At 41.8% G+C, this 26,008-nt stretch overlaps 1 pseudogene across 1 annotated transcript; it reads right to left on the reverse strand.

Moving 5' to 3' along the window:
* Positions 1-1,980: 1,980 nt before the first annotated feature.
* LOC307102757 (exosome complex component CSL4-like) lies at positions 1,981-25,818 on the reverse strand (annotated as a pseudogene). The gene is made up of 2 exons: positions 25,468-25,818; positions 1,981-2,558 (listed from the first exon to the last, which is right to left on the reverse strand). The product of its transcript is annotated as an exosome complex component CSL4-like (transcript).
* Positions 25,819-26,008: the final 190 nt, after the last annotated feature.

A 26,008-nucleotide genomic window follows, 5' to 3' on the forward strand; every position in this document is an offset into this window, starting at 1 on the left:
TCTCAACAGAGAACTTGTGACAGAAAACCAGTCAAAGCAGGCTTATTCAACAATTTACACTCAAAGGGGCCTGTGCTGCCTCCTGGGTGTCTCATACTTCTAGAGGCGTGAAGACAGAGGTGTGTCTAATAGCCCTGAAGGAGCATGTGAGACCCTGGAAGGGACACGTGGGACAGGGCGCAGTCAGAGAAATGGGGCTGGGCTGCAAATGAAACAGCCAGTGTGCAGAGACCTGAGTCACCACCAGGCATTGAAATTATTAATACCCACTCCTGCTACATCCCTGGAATTTGCAAGACAGTGCCTCACCAGCCAAAACTGAGTTTTCCAGCTAATGACTTTACCAGGACTGAGAAAGGTGTGAATAACAAGAGAATCAGTCAGGGTCTGTCCCAGGGAGCCCGTCTCAGCTGCTCATTGCCTTCTTTCTGAAAGTGAGTGTGACACCTGACACCAAGTCATCCAAGAATCTTAGGACATCTGGCAAGCTAGTGAGTTGAAATTTCATTGTCAAGTCAGCTTGTTTGGTTGTTTTCATAATTAATAACTTGCAAATGCACCTTTATGAAATCTTGGATTTAACTTTCTGATTATGCCAATGTCTTCAGGTTAATTGAGTGAAAATCTTTCTCCAATCATAAATAACCCTTTTATTTTATAGGATTTTAATACATCTTCTGGACCATTAAAATTAACATGAAATATAACTGTATTTCTGATTTTTTTTCTCTTTACAAATATTTACTACCACTGGGACCTGGGGCTGCAAGGCTAGACACAGATATGATATATCAACATGACACCTGAACTCAGAGGAAAAGGAACTTGAAAATGGACAAGCAGACAGTGGATCATGTCCTGTTCTCCTGTTAGGGACACTGTCCAAGTACTAAGGATTAGGCTAGGAATGCCTGTTAGTACCATCTCAGTCACTTTGCATGTGAGTATGTATCTTATCACAACCCCATCACAGGAGTTTCCACTTCCTATATCACTTCCCCACTGCCAGCAGCTTCAAATTCCTTCTCTAATAAGACAAAAAGGTGAAACAGGGGGTGGCATTAATTATCATGTTTCAGATATTTATTGAAGCATATTAAGAGATTAGGACATTATATGAACCCAAAGTCTTTTTTATTAATTAACTAGAGGCCCGGTGCATGAAATTTGTGTATGGGGGGGGGGGGTGTCCCTCAGCCCAGCCTGCACCCTCTCCAATCTGGGACCCCTAGAGGATCCTGATCGGGCCTAAACGGGCAGTCAGACATCCCTCTCACAATCCAGGACTGCTGGCTCCCAATTGCTTGCCTGCCTGCCTGATTGCCCCTAACCACTTTTGCCTGCCAGCCTGATCACCCCGTAACCACTCCCCTGCCAGCCTGATTGATGCCTAACTGCTCCCCTGCCAGCCCCATTGCCCCTAACTGCCCTCCCCTGCTGACCTGGTCCCCTCCAACTGCCCTCCCTGCAGGCCTGGTTTCCCCAAACTGCCCTTCCCTGCAAGCCTGGTCCCCCCAACTGCCCTCCCTTGCAGGCCATCTTGTGGTGGCCATCTTGTGTCCACATGGGGGCAGCCATCTTGTGCGTTGGAGTGATGATCAATTTGCATATTACCTCTTTATTATATAGGATTTTTACCATGAAATTCTTTTTATAAAAATGTGTGTTGGTTTTTTTTGTCACAGCAAAAATTATGTATTTACTAGTATAAGACTGTCAGAAGGAATAGGCTATTTTCAAAATTATACCAGTTTTTTTTTTATGGAGCCGCCAGAAGAGAAATTTATCACCCAAGATTTCATTCCACTGAAAGGTTCATAAGAAAATTGTTGCCTCTACAGAGTACTGTAAGTTTCCTGCAGACTTTTCTAGAGCTGGTAGCTGTCTGACCCCAGGTGTTTGAATAAAGACAATAGCATCTTACTGTTCCTTTTATACCTGTGCTCTTAGAAACAGGGTACCCCTCTCCCTGGAGTAGGTCTACAAGAATCCAGGTTGTACAAGGGCCACTTTCCTGAATTCTTTTGTGTGGGTCTTAGGGCACTGCATCTTACACCAACTGATGGGATCCATCTGGACACCTGATTCACGGTGGCCACCACCACCCCTTGTTCATTTTCGGCAGTGGTTAGGAGGTAGTTGTACTGTGTTTCACCTAGAGAGGTCACTTTGCCTAAGACAATGTCACCTATGCGAAAACCCTTATAAATTTCAACCTTGTCTTTTTCAGTAGCTCGGATATCTTCCTTGAGGCTAGTTCCTCGAAAAGAGTTCTTAAGTTGTGTGGATCCCACAGAGAGGGTGTGTACTTTGGCAAAGCATGATTGATGCTACAGACCTTGCAGGTGATAGTAGCCCCCACATCTGTCAGTTATTGGGACTTTGTTTTCCTCATCACAGACACAATAGGAAGCGCCCATTCTTGCTGTGAGGAAAAGATGTAGCCCTGCTGGGTGCAGGTCCAGCTACCTGGGCTGCCCTCCTCCACGTTACACGGCTGTTTGCCAGGGATGCAGGTCCTTACAGGTTGGCACCATGATTGCCACTGTCCCAAGCCCCTTAATTTTTAAATTATAATTGACATACTTATATTAGTTTCAGGTGTACAGCATAGTGATTTGATGTTTATATACCTACTAGAGGCCCATTGCACGATATTTGTGCAAGAATAGGCCTTCCTTCCCCCGGCTTCGCTCCCCGCTGCCCGGGAGCCTACAAGTCCTCGCTCCCGGGTTGTCCAGGAGCCTGCAAGTCCTCGCTCCCGGCCGGAGCACCGCTCTTGTAGCTCCCTCCGCCACCCTCCTCCCCCTCATAGCAGGCACCCCACCCCTCCCAGCATCTCCACGCCTGCATATACAAATCAACCCGCTAAAGATGGGTTAATTTGCATACTCACTCCTGATTGGCTGTGGGCGTAGCAGAGGTACAGTCAATTTACATGTTTGTCTATTATTAGGTAAGATGAAGTGCTCACCACAATAAGCTTAGTAACCATCTGTCACCATATAAAGTTATGAGGATATTATTGACTACTAGTATATTCCCTGTGCTATATACGACATCCCTGTGACTCATTTTTTTAACTGGCAGCTTGTGCTTATCATTCCCCTTCACCTTTTCTGCCCAACCTCCCACCCCTCCCCTCTGGCAACCATTGATTTGTTCTCCGTATCCATGAGTGTGTTGCTGTTTTATTTTATTCATTTTTTAAAGTTCACATGTAAGTGAAGTCACACAGTATTTATTTTTCTCTGTCTGACTTATTTCACTTAGCGTAATACAAATTGTCATGGCCAAAGTGACCTACCTCCTTAGGTGACACACAGTCCAACGACCTCCTGACCACTGCCGAAAATGAAGTAGGGGTGGTGGCAACCCACAGTGAATATATATTAAGTGAAATAGTTTTATACTAAGTGAAATAAGTTGGACACCCCAAAGTATTTTTATTTAAAATTTTTTAAATTTAATTTTTTTAAATTAAATTTGACATTCAATATTACATTAGTTTCAGGTTGTACAGCCTAGTGTTTAGACATTTATATAACTTATGAAGTGATCTGCCTAAGTCTAGCATCCACATTACATGGCACATAGTTATTATGATATTATTGACTATATTTCCTATGCTGAACTTTACAACCCATGACTGATTTGTAACTGCCAATTTGTACTTTTTAATCTCTTTGCTTTTTTCACCCATCCCACAACCCCCCTACCCTATCTGAGAACAGTTTGTTCTCTATTTATGAGTTTGTTTCTATTTTGTTTGTTCACTTATTTGTTTCTAAGATGCCACATATATGAGAAATCATATAGTATTTGTCTTTGTCTGACTGATTTCACTTAGCATAATATACTCTGAGTCCATCCATGTTGTCACAAAGGGTAAGATTTCATTCTTTTTTATGGCTGAGTAATATTCCATTGTAGATATGGAACACATCTTCTTTATCTATTCATCTTTTGATTGGGACATTTAATCCATATACATTTAAAATAATTGTTGATAGGTATGAAGTCATTGCTATTTTATCAGTCATTTCCTGATTGTTTTTATAGTTCTTTTTTGTTCCTTCTTTTCTTACTCTCTTCTTTTGTATGCTGGTAACTTTCTATAGCAGTGGTTCTCAACCTTTCTAATGCCACGACTCTTTAATACAGTTCCTTATGTTGTGGTGACCCCCTACCATAAAATTATTTTCGTTGCTACTTCATAACTGTAATTTTGCTACTGTAATGAATCATAATGTAAATATCTGTGTTTTCTGATGGTCTTAGGCTCTACAGAGAACCACTAGCAGGGTCACCTAAGACCATCGGAAAACTCAGATATTTACATTACGATTTATAACAGTAGCAAAATTACAGTTATGAAGTAGCAATGAAAATAATTTTATGGTTGGGGGTCACCACAACATGAGGAACTGTATTAAAGGGTCACGGCATTAGAAAGGTTGAGAACCACTGTTCTATAGTGATATGTTTGGATTCCTTTCTCTTTATTTCTTGTTTATCTCTTACAGATTTTTGGCTTGTGGTTACTATGTGCTTCATTTATACCAAGTCATGTTTATAACAGTCTATTTTAAGATGATGGTCATTTAAGTTTGAACACATTGTAAAATCCCCAGCATTTTTTTGACTCACTCCTCCATGTTTAGGTTTTCATTATAATTTTTTTTTACTTTGTGTGTGTGTGTGTGTGTGTGTGTGTGTGTGTGTGTGTGTGTATCCCTTAATTTACTATTGTAATTGCACACAATCTTACTACTTTTGCCTTTTAATCTTTGTACTAACTTTAATGTTGGTTGATCCACTTCTTTTATTATGTGTTTGCTTTTGTCAGTGAGACTTTTTTCTTTGTTATGTTTTCTTATGCATATTTTTTTCTTCTTCTTAAGGAAGTTCCTTTAACATTTCTTGTAATGCTGGTTTGATGATGATGCACTCCTTCAGGTCTCTCTTGTCTGGGAAACTCTTTATTGCTCCTTTGATCCTAAATTATAGTTTTACTGGGTAGAGGAATCTTGATTGTAGGTCCTGGCTTTTCATCACTTTGAATATTTTGTTCCAGTCCCTTCTAGCCTGAAAAGGTTCTGTTGAGAAATGAGCTGACAGTCTTTTGGAGCCTCCTTGTAGGTAACTAACTGCTTTTATTTTGCTGCTTTTAAGATTCTCTCTGTCTTTAACCACTAGCATTTTAATTATGATGTGTCTTGGTGTGAGCCTATTGTTTGAGACTCTCCACACTTCTTGGACTTGTGTGTCTTTTTTTCTTCACCAATTAAGGGAAGTTTTCAGTCATTATTTCTTTAAATAGGTTTTCAATCCCTTGCTCACTTTCTCTTCTCCTGGTACCCCTATGAAATGAAGGTTGTAATGCTTGATATTGTCCCAGAAGTCCCTTAAACTACCCTCATTTTTTTGGATTCTTTTTTTTCTTTTTGCTGTTCCTATTGGGTGTTTTATCATAACTTGTCTGCCAAATTGCTGATTCTATCCTCTGCTTCACCCAATCTGTTATTGATTCCCTCTAATGTAATGTAATCTTCATTTCAGTTATTGTACTCTTCATTTCTAATTGATTCTTTGTTATGGTTTTCATGTCTCTTTTTTTAAATTTCCTATTTCTGTGTTGAAGTTCTCACTGAAATAAGCTATTCTTTCTCTAAGTTCCTTGAGCATCCTTATAACCAGTGTTTTTAATGCTGTGTCGGATACATCATTTACCTCCATTTTGTTTATTTCTTTTTCTGGAGTTTTGTTTTATTTTTCTATTTGTGACATGCTCTTTGTTTCCATTTTGGATTAATCCCCATTTGTTTCTATGTATTAGGTAGACCTACTATATCTCCCAGTCTTGGCAGAGTGGCCTCATGTTGTAGGTGTCCTATGGGGCCCAATGGCACAGTCTTTCTGTTCACATGAGCTGGGTGCTTCAGGAGTGTCCCCTTGGTAGGTTGTGTGTGCTCTCCTGTTATAGTCAAACCTTGATTGTTCCTGGCACATCAATGGGTGAGATTGACTTTTGGGCTGACTGGCTGGGAGGACTGGCCATGACTATAGCAGACCCCACAGAGAAGGATTGGCTTTAGCCAGGCTCTGGTGTCTGCCAAGGCAATCCTTTATTTTTGTCATTTGTGGTGCTAATTGTGTGGTGGTCTGAAACTGGCCACCAGGTGTGTTGCTTCTGTGGTCTCTTGGGAGGTAACTCAGTGCAGGCCAAGGTCAGCCACTACTGTGTCTGGCCCAGGGCCACCTGGTAGGATCTACCAGATTTCTGCAGTTGGTAGATGCCTGTGCTGAGCTTAGAGGTATCCTGGAGTGGTTTTCCTGTCAACTGAGGCTGGTTGCCACTATTGCCAGGCTTGAGGCAAGATGTACAGGGCATGCTGAGGCCAGTCATTGCTTGTTTGGAGTTTGTGTGCCTTTGAGAGATTTTAGAAAAGTCCACAGTATGGACCCAGGCCAGCTGCCTGTGTGGATTAGCCTCTGAAAGGGGTTCAGGTTCGGTGTGTGACTTGACTGGTGCAGGGTCTCAGAGTATCACTTGGTTGGGGCAAGAGCAGTGTTAGCCAGGTTAATGGAGACTCAGATTTGGCACCCACCTGTGCCCGCAGACTGTGGAGGAGGAGGGCTCAGCAAAGGAACAATGGAACCTACCAGATGGATGGAGAGAGGACTCAACAAATGAAAAATGACACCTGCCAGCACTTCAATCCCAGAGAGAGCTGTTTCTCCAGCCCTCTGAAGCCAGACAATTCAGTTCCTGCCACAATGTCCCTTTTTGAGCTGCTATTCCTTTTCTGGAGCTTAAGGAAAGTGTGAGTGAATGAGTCTATGATTGGGCCCTTTAAGAGGATGCATGAGCCCTCCATCTCACCCAGGCTGAGTCCCTGCTGATTTTCACAGCTAGCTGTTGTGGGGACTCCTCTTTCTGACACTGGTCCTCTGGGTTGGAGAGTCTGGTGTGGGGCTGTGTCCCCTAGCTCTTCGGGGAAACTCCCCACAGTCGAGATATCCCTCCTAATTCTTAGCTGTCACAGCGGTTATGTGACTAGCCCATTTTATTTTTCTGTCCCTCCTACTAGTCTCAATGTGGTTTCTTTTTTATATCTTTAGTTACAGAAATTCTGTTCACCTAGTCTTCAAGAGGTTCTTAAGGGTGGTTTTCTATAATTTAGTTGTACTTTAAAAAAATATGTTTTTATTGATATTTTAGAGGGAGAGAAAGGGAGGGGGATAGAGAGATAGAAATATTAATGAGAGAGGAACATTATCGATTAGCTGCCTCCTACACACCTCCCACCGGGAATCTGGGAATCTAGCCACCAACCTGAGCATGACTGGGAAGCAACCTGCGACCTCTAGGTTCCTGCATCAAAGTTCAACTGCTGAGCCACAACTACATTCAAATTAATTGTAATGTGATTGTGGAAGGCCTGCTCTGCCATTTTGACTGGAAGTCCTAACATTTTTTGTTTTTTTTTAAGTGTTTTATCTTACTTCTAATTTCATGGACTTCAGTCACAGGACCATCCAGAAGCTGGGAATCTAATTGGATAGCAGGAGGGGCAGGAACAGAGTACAGAAGAACACTCAGACCTGGTCAGGGAGCCAGCTGTGCAGTGTGAGCAGGTATTCCAAGTGACCATCATAGCACACATGTGGAAAGTGGTGTCCTCAGACTCATCCCTACCCATATTCCTCCTTGATAAATTACCTTTAGCTTTCAACATATGGTGACACTTGATATTTTCTGAAATAATAACAGTGACCAGTAGTCATTTAGCCACCATTTTATTCCTGGACTGGTCACTTAACATCTACTACCTCTGAGCTTTACAACTCTGCAAGGCCTAGAGAACCTCAAAGGTGTGTATCACCACTTCAGTTCTATTGACTCTACCACCTCACTCTCCCATGGTGTTTCTAAAGAGCTGTGGTTATTCTATTTTCCTTGTCAGGGAGAAAAGTAGTTCATCTCAGCTAAGAGATTCTTTACATCCCTGGAAATGATTTAGCCTTTTTTTTTCTCTTCTTCAGTGAATAATTCTATTCTCTCAACATTTACTCATGAACTTCTGGAACTTTCTTGTCATCTTTTTTGCTCTCCTTCTGTGCTTAAAAAATTGGACCATTGTTTTTCAAAGCCCATTCTGAAACACAATGATCTCATTTTGTTCTACATTTCTGATTAGTACAACATGTCTAGTAGACTCTAAATTCAACTTTAAAGTTGAATATAAAATTGTATTAACTGTGGTCATTTGATACAAAATTGTATTAATTTAATCTACATTACTGCCCCCATAGCTAATATTTTTCTTGCTATAAAATTATAGCTAAAAGAATTAAAGATCTAATAAGCCAGTTCTCAAACCTCTAACCATTTAAAACTGAGAAACACACAGAGTTCTGTACAATATCCAGACTTCATTGTTCTAGTGTATATACTTTCTCTGTATGGTATAATAGGAAAATAAAATAAAACAAAAAATTGGACTTGAGCCATTAATCCATTACTGTTGTCTTTACAACCTCAGGCAAGTCATTTGAGATCTCTGTTCCCATTTTCTCATTTGGTTGGGTTATATCAAGTGAGTTTTCAAAAAAATTTAAAAAAAATTTTTTTTAGCATGGTAACCTTTCCTAATAAAAATTGTAGGCAGCAGCACAAAGCATATAACATGTGAAAGCAGACTTCTCTGGGTGAAGCCAGATGTCAAGACCCTAATACTCACCCATTTAGACCCCCTCACACAACTGTTACCCACCCCCACCTGGTTTTAACAATTTATAATGCATATACAAGCACCGCCTTGATACATATGAGCATTTATATCCATAGCACGTCTTTGATAGGATATACATGTCAGTATATGCGTTTATGTGTGTTTGTATGAGTATATAGAAGAAATCCAAATTTCCTCAAATGCCTTCAAATCCATGACTAAGAATGAGAGCAAACGTCCCTAGTTCTTCCAGTCATAAGCCTCACACAGAATGGCAGCCCCCAAGGCTTTCCTCTACACCCCCTACCCTACCTCTTTCCCCACCCCTTCCCAGCCCCCACCTCTACAACCCCTCCCCAGAGGGGGCCAGTAGATGGTCTTATTTATATTCGTGCAGATACTACTGCGCTTCCCCTGCTGCTTCATTTGGCTCCATTGTCCCCTGCTGACACCAAAATCCCTGCTGCTGGCCACCACGTCTGCTGCTCCACCGGGCCATGTTGTCTCTTGATGGTTGATGGTCCCACACCATCACTGTTCTGCCCAGCAGGTGAGTGGTACGGGCTACTCCATTGTAAGCAGCACTCCTGGAATTAGTGCTACTGCTCATGCCTGGGCAGCAGCATCCCCAGCACCATGAGCACTTGCCGAACCAAAGCCTTGCAGCTTGACAAAAAGAATGTCTTCTTCTATTTATACACAGTGACACTTGGGCTTTAAGATTTTAAGAATTTCAAGAAACAGCTCTTTTTATTTTTACTTACACGTATCCCCATTGCCACCTCCTCATAGGATGCAAACAAGTGGCCAGTAGGTATTGGAGCAGGAGACACATCTACATGACAGAGATCACATTACTGAGAGAACTGCCCCTTGCCTAGAATGATTAAGACTTTTTACTGAGTCAGATTCATTGTGCCTGGTTTATTTCTCCCTTAATGCTCTCCCAGGAGGCTACTCAGCCCCTGTGCAAATAAACTTCTGTTGTCTGGATGTGTCCCAGCAGGCCTGAACCCCAGCTGACCCATCCTGGGCTCATTCTGAGACTCTCTATACACTAGTGTGGATGAATCAATGCCTGGTTACAGTATAAATCAAGAGCAGCTCCTTGTCAAGGGACTCGACAACTGAAGGATTCGGATCTTCTCCCACAGGTTTTCATTTCAGAGTGGAAACTCTGCAAATGTGAGAGGTAGATAGGAAACAGTTAATTCTTTAGCTGAAATTGAAGTGGGGACCTTGAGAACAATCACACTATGCGTAAGAGGAGGAGGGGTCTTCAGATCTGGGTAGGAAAAGTCTTACTTCACTCTGCAGTAATACTGCTGTGGTTTTTGGCAACTGGTTTCAGAAATAACACAAATAAGGCCTTTGACAAAAAAAGAAAAAGATTCACAATTTAATGGAAGATCCCGAGCTACAAAAAGGCAATGAGACAATTTCAGTAACACTGAGGCCTCCTCACTAGCTCTCAGTTGCACACACCTCCTCCCTGCCTATCCCTTTGCAGGACTGATGCTGTAGCTCTCTGGCTGCTTATGGCTTTTGTGAGCAGACATGATGCCCTCTGTCTTTCTCACTTCTATGGCACCGAACATGGTGACTGTGGACACAGGACATTCTCATCAAGTGTCTAATGACCGATTTTTGAGCCATGAATAGAAAACATAAATAAGATAGAGAATAAACACTGCAGTGTTTTGCAGTGTTAACAGTGGATGCTTTGTTTCTTCATGACCCAGATTTTTGTGCTGCGGGTGACCTGTAGGGGCAGAAAGCAGCAGTGGGGTATGTACCTGCTCTGGGTGGTGCAGGATAGGTAGCAGGGCAGCAGCAAACAGGCGAGTGTAGGAAGAGATTAGCAGTTCCCCTGATGCCCCACCCTCCCTCTCAGGACACAGGCCAGTGTGTTTGATGGACCCTCAGCTACTGTGGACCTCAGAAGACTCACTTTCTAGGCACACTTTCATCCCAGCAGGAGGGCTCCTCCAGACTAGATCCTGTTGAGGATGGCAAGGGGGGAGGTGGTAACACTTTTGTTTCTATAGGAATTTTCAACACAACAAGCACCAGCACTTGCTATCGTGCCTACCAACCATATGACAACCTGGCCACATAGTCAACTTGGGAATGCTGGTACTCATGGCTTGGTTTCACATAGAGAGGTGGTGGAGGCTACTGATTAGGCTTTGAGCTAAAAATACAATTGACCCTTGAACAATGGGGGTGGGGGGGTTAGGGGCACCAACCCCTGCACAGTCGAAAATCCACATATAACTTTTGATTCCCCGAAAAACTTAACTACCAATAGCCTACTGTTGACCAGAAGCCTTACCAGTAACATAACAGTCCATTAACACATTTTGTACGTTATATGTATTATATACTCTATTTTTACAATAAAGTGAGCTAGAAAAATAAAATGTTATTAAGCAAATCATAAGAAAGAGAAAATACTTTTACAGTAGTGTACTGTATTTATTGATACCGTAAGCTTACATTGTCTGTTTTAGGCTATGTGATTTGTTGACTGAAATAATTATAAGTGGACCCGTGCAGTTCAAACCTGTGTTGTTCAAGGGTCAGCTAATCATTGGTTTAATATCTTTCTCTTGTTATCTGGGACAAATTACTTTATCCCTCTAGGCCTTAGTGTTTGCATCTATAAAATGCTATTAATTATGAGGATTGCAGTAGAGAATGTGTGTGAAGGGCCAGGCACCAACAAACGCTTCACAAATGGTAGCTGGTATTATTACCCTTTTCCCATGTGGGTTGTTTGCAGGGTCACGTTCCCTCTGGCCCACTGCACCACGTGGGCCTCTCAACTCCTGGAGGCTCCTGTGCTGAGCAGAGTGAATCCGCTGGACTCCTTATGATGTCACCCTCAGGCGGTTAGGTCTGACTTTCCGTAGATCTACTAAGTGCCTTACCATTCCTCCATCTGTTTCTCATCTTCATATACTATGGTTCCAGATTACAGATGTCTCCTGTCCTTAAAGAATACAGGGTTTGTGTTTTTGCTTCGTGTGTTCTCTTTGTTGTTTTGGAGAGATTCTTGAAAAAAGGAGGGTGGAAACAGCTTTGCTCTGCCATCTAAAAACCTTGTTATCTTTTCAGATAGATCAATAAGCACAACACATAACAGATATCTTAGAAATCAAAAGTTAAAACAGGTCGTCCCCCTCTCTACTCCCTATTCCCTTAAATATAATAAAGTACACAATAGCACGCTTATTCCATTTCCCTGCCATCAGCACATTCCTCCAGCACGTCCCACAGGCCCTGCTCACAGATGAAGCAGTCAAGGCTAGGCTTTGACTGACTTGTAGGAATGGAGGATGTAATGGGAGGGAGAAGAACATTACAACAAACCAGCTGCTCTTCAGAGGTTGATTTTCATTTTGGAAAATAGCAGGAGCAATTACCATCACTCATTAGAAGGCCTAACACACGGGCTGCAGAACTATATTTGGAAAACTGTATTCACTTAGCTCCACAGTGGTGAGAGGGTGTGAAAGGGTGGAAGGGAGGGCAAAAGACAGACCAGGGCCTGCCTGTTTTTAGACTTGAATTGACAAACAGGAGATTTGAACTGAATTCTGAGAACAAGAAACGAATGCAGCTGGGACCCCAGGACAAGCATGGGCCTGTGTCTTGATGCAGTGAACATTGGGAAGGTACAACCCTTCATAAAAACTGAGCTTCCTCATGAAAAGCCCTTTCTATGAAGTGGGAAGTGGGTAAAGAGGTAGTCTGTTGAACATGCCCTTCTGAGAAAGCTCAGCAACTACTTCACACTTCCATGGAGCTTTGTGTGCTTCTGTGGCCTCCCCTGAAGTTTGCCGTTTAATTACATCAGGGCCCACGGGCTTTTGGAACAAGTGTCCATCCTTATCTTTTCTGCTGTTGGTTCTACCTGGGAAGTTTTGACACCACAGGCTATTAACTCATGTCTTGTATTTGCTCACAACCAAAGGAAGCGTTCTGGGATGGGAAGGACATACTTTGGGCAAGAAAGGCAAGGTTTAGGAAGTTGATGGGTTGGGACTATCCCAGAAAGAACTTGAAAAAAACCACCTCTGTTCTCTTTGGATGAATGAGAGCATGTGGAGTCCTTTATCCCAGTAACATTTCTGAGAGGAAGGGAGAGGGAGAGAGAGATAGAAACATCAACGATGAGAGAGAACCACTGATTGGCCACCTTCTGCATAGCCCCACAGGGCATGGAGCCTGCAACTCAGGCACATTCCCTGATCAGGAATCAGATAGATTGATGCTCAAGCACTGAGCCATGCCAGGTTGGCCCAGTAACATTTCTTATATAATTTGTGTGGTGGAGCTATTTAATTTGTAATTAACCCCCAATGTTGGTATGATTCTTTATATTTTATAAAGTACCTTTACCAGGGCTGTTAAGAGCTCCTTACTGGGGGGAAAAAAAGGAAAAAAAGATTACGATTGTCCCAGCAAGGATAGAGGTGGAGAAAACAGTCTTTGTATTGCTTGTGTATTGATATTCAACACAGGATCCAGGTCTCTTGGGATTCCAGTCTCGGTAATTTGTATTAGCTTCCTCTTTCCTTTGATGGCCCTTGGCTTTCTCATAAACTATCTCATTTAAATATATTATTGTTTCTGTTTTACAGAGGAATAAAATGATGTTTAAGAAGTTTTTATGACTTTCCCAGGGCTACCCATCTGCATAATAACATGGCTGAGACATGAACTCAGGTTATTTTCATGTTATTTCTTCTTCACAAAGGGCATTAGCCAGAAATGTTCCACCCTTAACAGAAAACTTGAGTGACAATAATTGAAACACCTATGATTTATTTATCTTGAGTCTAAGGAATTTGCCCCAAGGAAGCAGGTTTCTACTGTCTTCCTGGTCTACCATCCTTACTTAGAATATGGCTTAGGTCCTCATAAGATGTCTGCTATTCCTCAAGGCAACGTAGCCTCATTCTAGGAAGTTTCCTGGGGTTGCCATAACAAAGTACCACAAACTGGGAGGCTGAAAACAATATACATTTTTTCTCTCACAGTTCTGGAGGCTGGAAATCCAAAATCCAAGTGTGGGCAGGGCCATCCTCCCTCTGAAGTTTATAAAAAAGTAATCCTTTCTTGCCTCTTCTAGCTTCTGGTCTTTCCAGCAATCCTTGGCATTCCTGAAGTAGATACATCACTCCAATCTTTGCCTCCATCTTCAAATGGCCTTCTCTCCTCTGTGTCTGCACTTCTGTGTCCAAATTTCCCTCTTCTTATAAGGACATTAATGATTTAGTGCCCATCCGAATCCAGTAGGATCTCATTTCATCTTAATTATATCTGCGAAGATCTTATTTCTAAATAAGGTCACATTTACAGGTAGACATGAATTATTTTGGGACACTATTTAACATAGTACAAAAGGGTAGAGAAAAATACCAGCAGACTTCTCCTGTTTCATGTGGCCATCCTAGCTGCAAGGTAACCTGGAAAATCAAGGAGAGGTAAGGGAAAGGAGAAGGAAGTTGGACTGAAGGCTAGGCATGTCTGATACAGACAGTTAGTGTTTAATCAACTTATTTGTCTAAGGTAAAAGGGAACTAGCATCTATTGAGATTATACAGTAGTCTTGGCACATATTATATTCATTTAAAAAAATATATTTTTATTGATTTCAGAGAGAGAAAGAGATAGAAACATCAACGATGAGAAAGAATCACTGATTGGCTGCCTCCTGCATGCCCCCTACTGGGGATGGAGCCTTCAACCTGGGCATATGTCCTGACTGGGAATTGAATTGTGATTTCATAGGTCTATGCTCAATCACTGAGCCACTTTGGCTGGGCTATATTCTTAATATATATTATCATATTTAATATTGTAGATCCTTTCCATGTGTATCCCTTATTGGATGTTCAGTTCAGTGAAAGGTTGTATCTTCTATTTCTTTTATACATTATACAAATTGGAGCTCAGGAAACATTATGTTGGATAAATAACTGCCCAGTCTTCCTCACTTCCTGTAGCCCATCCTTTCCCAAGGACCTCCAAATGTCAGCCATGGAAATTAGCCTGTCTGATGTTGTTTTTCTCCACTTCCTCCTGTTTTTTTTTTTCCTTTCTCTCCTTATCCTTCTTCATCTTTATTTTCCTTGGCTTTTTTTTTTATAAAGGAAATGAACAGCAGTTTTATTTCATAAGTCATTCAGTAAGCTGCTCTCATGTGACCCAGAAAAGAATAAATTCCTTTCTAGGTACAACTGCCTTGGAGGTAGTGTGATTGAGAAAGACTGTAGAATAAAGAATTATTATTTTGAGAAGCTAAATTATAATCCTGAGATGAAATCTAGAATTACATGCTCTATGTTCTCTGTTACCACAGCTGGAATGTACCTCCTCAGTTTCCAGTTTTTAGAAACACTGTCACTTGTGGTGATGCGTAGTATATCTGTAGATAGCAGAAAAGATAGATTGATGGAAAGGTAGATAGGGCATCTAAAAGGATTCTATGGAGTTCTGAGTGCTTGCCATGCTTTGCACCCAGGACTCTACTTCCCAGGAAGAGTGGATTGTAGTCATGAAGAAACTTTATTTCTTTAACCTGACCTTTTTTCTTTCTTTCCTTTTGATTCAAACTGGCCTTGTCTAGCGAGGAGCACCCTGACTCATTCACATCTCCTTTGCATGTCCACTCCTTTAATCATTAAGCCCTCTGAACAATGAGGTCTTGGTCAGCATCAAATAATCTTGGGAACAAAGCCCTGGTCTATTGACCACAGAAACAAAGTTTTACTCAAACTAAATATAACATCTAGGCCTCAGTTGTGTTTTAGCTCCAGACCCAGAAAAACAAATCACCCCACTGACCATGTCCTTGTGAAACCAGACAGAGCGACACCATGGCTGACATCAGGACCAGATGCAATGATCAACTACTCCCTACCCTAGTGCTAACCAATCAATAGAGACCATGAATCTAACCCCACCATGATGAATACTTTTCCCCTAGAAGCCATCAGAGAACCAGCTCTCCTATGACTCCTGGTTTGGTGCCATTTCCTTAAATAAACCTTTACTTTCTTTGCTGCAAACTCCTGTTTGCGTTTCATTAGACAAACCCCTTTAGCTCGATAACATGATTGGACCAAGGCTGAGCACCTGGCCCAAAAGCAGCGTCTCTGGTCCAGAGGTGCACAGAAGAATCACTTGGGGAGTCTTTTCAAAAGACCAGATGCCCAATGCAACACCGGATGGAGGTTCTAAGTAATTTCCTATCAATGGGTCCCTAGGAAGTATACTTTGAAAAAGCTATACAGTTGATTCTGATGTGCTTCCTTTGTACTCGTATCAGGGCAATTTTTCCCTGAAGGGGTTCTGTATACTGGATAGTGATTAGGTAAACCAATCAAGCCTTTTTGGAGAAGTTTGACCTCAGACCCCACCTTGAGTGGTGATGCTGGGGATTCCGACCAGGGCAAGTGGTGAGAAAGGGACTGTCTCACTGAAATGGCAGAGCCTGGAGCAGAGAGCAAGGTTGCTTGATCAGAGTAACAGGAAGAGTAAATGCTGCATTGCCAGAGGGGCTGCCAGGGTATAAAACTCTAACTGGATCCTCAGTGGTAATAGCCACTCTCCATTTCCCAGGAGAGCCTGCTTGTGGGCTTGGAAGAGTTTCCCAACCCCTTTCTTGCTTGTGTATTCCTTATAAATGCCCACTCACTGAGGGCAGTATGTGTCTATTGCTTGCAAACAGAAAACACTCAACATAGAAAAACAGCTCGATAAAGTCGTTCAATACTCCGCAAACATTTGTTTTATAAAGAGAATATAAATGACATAAAGAATATAAATGACATAAAGAATATATATATTCTTTCCTAAAGAAGAAATTGTGTATAAGGTAGATTCTGTTCCTACTTGCATGAAGCTTGCATCCTAGTCAGTTAATGAAATAGCTATAAAGAAATCAACAAAATGTTTCAGATGATGGCAAGTCAGGTCAGGAAAGATGACTGAGGAGGTGGCACTAGGGCTACTTACTTACCTATCTATGTACTTACCACGATAATTGTGATTTTTGATGCTCAAAGGCCCCTAGAGATCTTCTTTTGAATTATTTCTTTACAGGTTAGGAAACAGGCCAGAGAGGGGCAGTGACTTGTTCATGATCACACAGCAAGTCTGTAGCAGTACGAAGGATTCCTGTCTTTTATTCAGTGCTCTGCCCACCATTCCTAGCTCACCCTCAGCAGAGGTGTCTTTGCATATCATAATTGCTCTTGCCATGGATTATATTTGTTACTTTAAGAATGAATGGCTTGAGGGGAGGGAGGTAGCAGAGGGCATAATGCTACTTCTCTTCTAATTATTGACAGCCTTCGTTCTTTTCATCACTCTGGGCCAGTTTCTTTCTTACCTGAAGGGCTTGCAGGATTGTGGCAAATGGTAAAGGGCCAGGCAAGTTTTGCAAATTACAAGGGATTCCTTGATGCAGAAGCATCCTGTACCAGTTGACAGCTGTCTGAATATCTATCTTCCCCTGAGATTGCAGGGGAGAGAAGGGAGAGAAAGGGGGAGGGAACATGGAGGAAAGAAAGGCAATTCTCCCCAATCAATTAGAATTGCTCCCAAATGAAAATAATGCTCTACTAAAGGCAGGTTCCCCTTGAGTCACCCTTAGATGCTTTTGATATTTCACTGTTTAATAGTCCTTTCCCCTTCTCCCTTTCTCTGCCTGGGTTTCTCTCTTTCCTCTACCGCACCTCCTCCCCTAATTCCAGTTCCTTTCTTCCCTCCCTCTCCCTCACACCATGTTACCATTATTGTCAGTGGAATGAGCTGCATGCATGCCAAATCAGGTCATTCACAAATATAGAACAAACGTCTGTCACTACAGATTTACCACTATGACTAACGCATGGCCCTTATGTCTGGGAAAAGTGTGCCCATTAGTTATGTGGGATCACAGCCCCCACAGCCTCTTAACCCTCTGCCTTAGCTTAACTGAGAGGAACTTCTTCTAATAAACATCCATGTGAGCATCTTTGAATGATGTTTTATAGTGGCTCCGTTTGTGTTTCTAAAGTCAAGACAAAGCCAGCCTTTCCATTTAATCACCCCCTCCCCACCCCACCCCCACCCCCCACCCCCCCCCACCCCCGCCCCACCGGCAGCATACATACAAAGCCATTTTCCAGAGTTTAGGACTTAACTATAAATATTTGTTTTGACTGAGAACTTCTAAAGGATACTTGCTAAAATGAGAGTACTAACAATACTCCAGGAAAGAAAATGAGCATGAACTGAGAAAACGTTGCAAGAAAAAGAGCTAACTAAACATTAAACTCTATTTACAGTGCTCAGAATTCTCTTTTGGACAATCTGAATTCATATATACTTTTACGTGGCTAGAATCAGATCAACTCTCCTTTCATCAGCTATTACAATAGATTTGACCACAACTAAGAAAAATAAAAAAATAAAATATGACATGAGAAAAATAGTAAAGAGGGATACAAAAAGATAAAATGAATTTTTAAAATACCTTTTTATCTTTGAAATGATCTTGCTTCTGAATGGTTTGGTCCATGTGAAAGCACAATCCACCCTGAGTTTTGCAGGTAACTAAAGCAATGTCAATGATGTGTAAGTATGAATGAGAAAACTGGGAATGATGATGCTAACCGGTTTGGCTCAGTGGATAGAGCATCGGCCTGCATACTGAAGGGTCCCAGGTTTGATTCCAGTCAAGGGCATGTACCTTGGTTGTGGGCACATCCCCTATAGGGTGTGTGCAGGAGGCAGCTGATCGATGTTTCTCTCTCATCGATGTTTCTACCTCTCTATCCCTCTCCCTTCCTCTCTGTAACAAATCAATAAAGTATATTAAAAAAAAAACAAACATAAAATTCCAAAAAGCAGGAGTCTTTTCTGGTCTAATAACTTCTGCAAAACATTCCAGACAAAGTTTAAAGGGCCTCCAAAACCCAATATGAAAAACATAAATAAAAACACAAACTACTATCTATTCAATTTTTTTCTATTTTCATCGCGGAAATGTTTTTAAATGAAGGCAGAAACCAAAAATGTTAAAATAAGAATGTCAGATCTGTTATAACTGCCCCAGACAACTATATAAGCCAATTGACCCCTGTTACAAATGCTTTGCCAGTTAATTATTACACTATCATTATTGTTATCACCATTGTTATTATTTTGTTCTTTTCTTTGATCATTTGTTTGCTGGTTCAACCATCATACATGGTTATAATAAAAATTCATTACCTTGTGATGACTGTTGGGCTGCCTATGGGAAATGACTTGATAGTCTTGCAAACACTGAATCATGCAGTAAATTAACACTCATTTTCATGCACGTTTGCTTGCATGTTGATGACCTGGAAACACATGCTTACACTCCATATTTTTTCTTGTTACTCCTGATTTGTTTTTTCTGTGGTAGGAATAGAACAATATGGGCTTCCTCCAGGGGACAAAACAACACCTAACTCTGCAGCATGGAAGGGCGAGAGGAGCAGATGGATGCAAACTACACTTAGAGAGGGCCAACACGGCACACAGAGAGGAAAAGCAGCTACCTGGTATCACACCTGGGCACTGCCAACCATCTTGGCAGTCAGCTGTCTGGGAATGAAGGGGCCAGAAGGAGAGTAGGATCCAACAATGGCGCATAGAAAATAGTCCCTTAAGAGAAAATATTCTAGGTATCTTGCTTCTGGGGGACCTTAGGGCTCACCCGCCCCACATTAAAGAAGGGGGATGGGTATAAATAGATGCCATTTCTTCATCAAACAAATCCTGGCTTGCTACAGTCTTTTTTCCTTTAGTTGGCAATAAGACCAAAGAAAATAGTCTTTTATTCACTAGACATCTTTCATGGTCTTTAGAGTGAGACCAGTAACAACTATTTTCTACCATGCATGGGTTTTTGGCAGGTTATCAACACTTCCTCAGCAGTGCTAATAGAACTTTCTGTGGTGATGAAAATGTTCTATATCTACACTGTCCTACTGGAATAGCCACTAGCCATGTGTGCCTGTTGAGTACTTAAAATGAGTTATTTTAACGGAGGAACTAAATTCCTAATTTTATATTATTTTAATGAATTTAAAATTCAATTCAATTCAAGTTTTGTTTTCCATATATATATATATATATATATATATATATATATATATATATATACATACACACACACACACACACACACACACACACACACACACACACTGAGTGGCCAGATTATTATGATCTCTGAATGCATAATAATCTGGCCACTCAATGTATATCCTATATAATAAAAGGCTAATATGCAAATTGTCCCCTCGACCAGGAGTTCGACCAGCAGGCAGGCTGGCCAACCGCCCATATCCCCTCCTCCTGGCCAGGCTGGCTGGACCCCACCCATGTACGAATTCATGCACTGGGCCTCTAATACATATATATATGCTAATATTAGACTAGGGCCATCATGACCAGACAGATGACTGGTCCAGATGGCAGCTCTGCATAGGCACACTGGGCCCACTGCCAGGCACGGGAAAATGGAGTCCAGGAGGGAGTGGCCTGAGCACGTGTGGCCGGGCAGCCTTGGGGGCTGTGTAGATGGACGGACCACACTGGACATACCACACTGGACGGTGCCAGCGATCTGTGCAGAGGGCCACAGAGGTACAGAGCTGTTAGGGCAGTGGCCCGCGGGGTCAGCGAGGCTGGGGTGCCAGGTAGGCCCAGGTCCTCGGGTGCCGCTGGGCGAGCATGGCCCTCCAGAGTGGGAGAAAAAGCCCTTCTTTCTGGAAGAACATGGATGGTTTAAACGTGCCTAGAGAAACTGCAGTGGTACCAACATGACTATGTCAGTTCCCCGAGCCTCCGGTCGGTGCCTGACCACGGGCTTCACTGTGGGGCATAGGCCCAGATGTGGGCCAGGACGTGGCCTTGGCAGCCAAACTCACCCCCAGCGTCGCCTCAGAGTCACAACTGCACAACGTCACCCGCAAGTGGCCATTGCTGCTGGTCTGTGGGCCCCGGTGAGCCGGCACCGTGCGTGCTCAGGGTAGCACTCTCTGTGTTTCCATTGAAAGGACAACATATGTGATGGGTGCTGTGGATTCCTTAAGGTTGAAACAGGGCAGCCTGAACTTGCTTATGACACGATCTTTTCTCCGTATTTTACCACACAATCTTCTCGGGCTCAGGGAACCGGCAGCCACTGGAGCGCCAGCTTGGCCATCCCACACAGCCAGACACCACCAGGAAGCACAGAAATGCCAAAGCCCCAATGGAACCCGTCGTGAAACAGACCCCAGTTCACATACTGGAGCAGAAACAAGAAAACAGTGGCACCTGTTGGGCCTCAGCTGGGACTGTGCCCGCGGGTCTGTCTGCAGGGTTCCTGCACCCTGGCTGTGGCCCAATGGCCGAGGAAGCTCTGCAAGCCTTGGTTCTGGAGTTATGGATCTTAGCAAGTAGGCAGGTGCACAAAGGTGGAGTCGAAAATAGCAAGGATAGACTGTGTGTGAGTGTGTGCATTATGACACATATATGCCCATTTCCCCCAGTCTTTTTCTGAGCTGTTTGAGAGCATGCTCTACACATGACAGGGTACCTGGATACTCCCCTGTGTATTTCCCAATAGCAGACACTCCTACATAACAATTCTCCACCCAACCACGTGAGGAAATCTCCATTCAAATGGTATTAACCTTTTGCATTCGGATGTCGAGTGTGACTCGACACGGTTAGCATCGGCAGCAGCTCTTTTTATACTGTTTGAATGTATCAATAATTTGAAATATAAAAAAATCCAAATAAATAAGTTTGTATGAAAAGAAACTCCAGTTTTTTATTCTACTGCCGCGCTTTGTAAAATCTGGGGTATTTAAAAAATTAAATCCCGAGTAGAATAAAGGAATCGAGAAAAAAGCAAGCGAGTACAAAGGGTTAAGATTCAATCCACAGACCCCATTTGAATTCTGACAACTGAGTCAACAATGTTCCCCACTCCTCACCCCCAGGATCCCATCCACCTAGGATGGGTCCTCTGTCATTCCTGTCACTGACAGTTTTTCAGTTTTAATTAAAAATCATAGACTTTTGTCCTAAAAAATAATTAAATAAATAAAAATAAAGAAAGACTCCTGGCACTTCAAGTTAGGAGCCAGTGGTCCCAGATTGTGAGAGGGATGTCTGACTGCTGGTTTAGGCCAGATCGGGATTGGGCCTAAACTGGCAGTTGGACATCCCCTGAGGGCAGTCCCAGATTGGAGAGGGTGCAGGCTGGGGGCTGAGTGACATTCCCCCCCCATGCATGAATTTTGTGCACCGGGCCACTAGTATATATATATTTTAGAGAAAGAGGAAGGGAGACAGAGAGAGAGAGAGAGAGAGAGAGAGAGAGAGAGAGAGAAATATCAATGTGAGAGAAACATCAATGGACCGGCTGTCTCCTGGATGTGCCCTGACTAGGAATAGAACCCAGGACCCCTTGGTCTATGGGACCATGCTCCAATCAACTGAACTACACTGGCCAGGACCTTAAACTAAAAAAAAAAAAAAAAAATACTTGAGAACTTAGAGAAGTATATCCTAAAAGTATTAACTATTGCTTCTTTCTTTCGAGCTGAATCACGTGTGGCCAGTGACCACATATTGGACAGCATAGATCTGAAGTACAACTCTCAGAGTTGGCTGCAGACCTCTCTGGCTGTTCCTGTGTCAACTCTCTCAGAGCAATGTACATGCTGAATTGCCTTAACCTATGCACAAAAGACAAGGATTCAGAACAATACTATCACATGCAAGTATATGATTACTATCTATAATCTGATGACACACAAATTGACTTTCCTCCCCTGAGCTGACCTTTTAGATTCATGTAACACTTTATCTACCCTGGCAGTGGGCCAAAACCTCACCCAATCTCTGAAGGGTCAGCTTAGCTTAGAAACGTACAGTTTTTATAGTCTTCTTAGGTGATTGTTATGCAAACAGTAAAACATTGAATCTTACCACTTCTGCATCCAGTTCAGACTGGATGCAACACCACCAATTATGACAAAGTCTGAATATGACAAAGATCAAACTTCTCTATTTCCTTCTGGCTACTCCTACCCTTCCTAATTTGTCCAAACCCAGGAGGCAATGCCTTAATTTCAATGACATCTTGTATATCTTAGAGTCAACATCTGATTAAATGTACCATCTTCATTAATCCAATAATGTTTATAACTTAATCGAATTCATCCTGCAATAGTGCAGCCATCATCATCATCTTCAAGTTTCTCTTTGTATTAATACACAAATGAACTCTATCAGACAGAAATTATAATTCCTGTTTTATGGAAGATTAAATTTAAGGAAATTTACCCAGTATCATTCAACTAGTAATTGTCAGATATGTGCATTTTTACCAAAGCTTATAAATTTTTTTACTAAGTGGAGCTAACTACTGGCTATAGGCTCCCACTGTACCCTTTGGAAATCTTTTTTTCCTGAACCAAAGTAATCTTCTTTGTTCATCTTGTTGACCATGCCATGCCCATTGTGAGATAACAAAACCATCCATGATGCTAACATCACCAGGTGAAAGACTATCTAGAAAATTCACACAGTCTCAGAATATGACACCACAGATGACTTACTAATAACCAAGGGGGAAGGTGGCAGGCACCACATTAACCAAATGGGAATAATGGGACAAACTGACATCATGTGTCCCCTCAGGTGATATTCTGAAAAACCACATCACCTGAATAGTATATCTGTCAGAAATGTTAAACTTGAATTTAATCATGAGGAAAATCAGACAAATCTAAATTGGGGTAGATTATGCAAAAAATGGCCTGGACTCCTCAAAAATGCCAATGTAATAAAAGACAAAAAAAGCTTAGTGAATGGTTCTAGATTAAAGAGGCTAAAAAGATATGACAATTAAATGTAACACCCAATTCTTGACTGGATTATGTGTTTTTTTTTAAAGCTATAGGACATTTTTGGGACAATTGGGGAGAACTGAATATGAACCACTTATTAGAAAATAGAATTGTATCAGTATTAAATTTCATGAGCATGGTAATTTGTTATGACTATGTGGGACATTATATAGAGAAGTGTGTAGGGGTGAAGGTATAACTAATACTGAAATGATCCAATAACAAAGAAATAAACCAATCACTCAGAGGGAGATAGAGTAAATGGGGTATATGTTAACAGCTGGTCAATTTAGGTAAAGAGTATATAATGTTCATTGTACTATTTTTTTGAAACTTTTAGATAGGTTTAAAATTTATTCAAAATAAAAAATTGGTTAAAAATGAATAATAGTAGCTAATGCTTATGTAGCACTTACTGTGTTCTACAGATAATCTTCTAAGCACTTTACACACATTCAATCCTCACAACACCCTATACAGTATATTATTATTAGTCAGATTTTACCTGTGAAACAATGGAAGCCCAGAGAGGTTAATGTCAATAGCTACCAAGGATTGGAGTTGAAATTCTAACCAGAGCCAATGCAATTCACGTCTCTGTTAAACAGTTTTTTGGGGGGAGATGCTAGTTCTCATCACCTTTTGAGGGGTTTGAACAAGTTGTTCATTACACTTTATTGGTTCTAACACTTTAAAGTTCTTCATTGTATTCATTTAAAATTTATCTCCTGATGACTTTTATTCATTTGTTCTATTTCTACAGTGAATCCATCCAGAGAAAATCGGTTCCCCCCCACCCCCCACCCCCCGGCTAGATATAAGCTCCACAGAATTGGGAATCGATCATGTTTACTACTCTGTCCACAGGCTGGAAGAATGTTTCCTAGCACATGGCAGAACTCACATGGATGAATAAATAAGTGAACATCAGCTTTTCAAATATTTGAAGTCAACTTCTGGAAATTTCCTTCTCTCTTGAATACATTCCCATTCCCTTCAATTGTTCTATTAGTATTCTAGTCACTGTCCTGTAAAATAATTCCAGTTCTGCTAGTTTGAAAAGTTGTGGCCAGAACTGAAAATAGTCCTCCAGACTTCACTCACCACCATCATTTTCCTTATTTCAGATGGTTTCCTTCTGTTAATGGAGCCTAACAAATCACAATTTTTTAAATGGCATTGCAGAAACTATAGAAGAGACGTACTGGCAAAGATGTTGGGCTGAACATACACATTAACTCTTGCTCTAGCCTAAACCCCACTAAAATAACAGTAAAGGATATTTGTTGCTTGCATAAACCCAGAAAGACAAAGATAGTGAGAGAAGAAAACAGTAATAACATTTTGGAAGCTGGAAAGCATATGCACAAATGGTAACTGAGTTACCACACCTAAGAAAGTGGAAATCTTTTTTTTCCCTTAAAACTGCATCTTCTTTATTTTGCGTACTGTAATTTCAGAACAAAATAAACAACAACAACAACAAAAGACACCACAATACACAACATCCAAACCCAATGTCAAATGTGGGAAGAGAAGGCTTGAAGCCCTTGCATCCTGCCTCAGGCAGAAAGGCAGGAGAGAAAAGACACACGACATCAGCAGAGGAAACCAGGTGGGCTAGGATCACTCCAGTTTACTGGGGGAGCCATGAAGATAATATACAGAGGGCACAAGATAAGAAATTCCTAATCTACTTCTTCATTGTGAAAGGCATCCTCATCATGCTCAAGGAGGGTATCTCATCAGGAACAGTAAGTAGCACTGGGTCCTTCTGCTGTCACTTCATTGTCATCAGTGCCTGGGCCTGGCTGGATCATGAGGCAGATGTGGTTGGAGTGGGTCTGGGGAAACTCAAGTGAAAAGCCAGAAGAGAGCAGCACAGTCTCAAACAGCAGTACCACATGGTCCTTAACAGCATTGTCATTCTTATCTACCTCTGCCTTTTGCCACAGAGACCCCAGAACAGAGTGGACAGGGTTGATCTTCAGGTGCTTTTTGGCCATCATGTAGCCCATAGTAGACACAAGCCTATTGGAGATTGTCACCTTAGTAACCTCCTTATCCAAGATTTCTTTCATGAGTTTGCAGAAGTTCTCCAACTTGACTTTGCTCTCCCATTTTCTTCTCTTCATCCTCAAGTACCTCCAGGCCCTTCTTGGTAACTGAGACAAAGCTCTTTCCATCAAACCCCTTGAGCTGCTGCACTCAGTACTCATTGATATTCTCTGCCATAGGAACTACCTCGAAGCCCCACCTCCACACTGATTCCACAAAAGCAGAGTTGGCAACTTGCCCTTTGCTCTCACCAGTGATGTAATAGAT

The sequence above is a fragment of the Cnephaeus nilssonii genome (genome assembly GCF_951640355.1).
Source record: "Cnephaeus nilssonii genome assembly, chromosome: 7".
NCBI lineage: Eukaryota > Metazoa > Chordata > Mammalia > Chiroptera > Vespertilionidae > Cnephaeus > Cnephaeus nilssonii.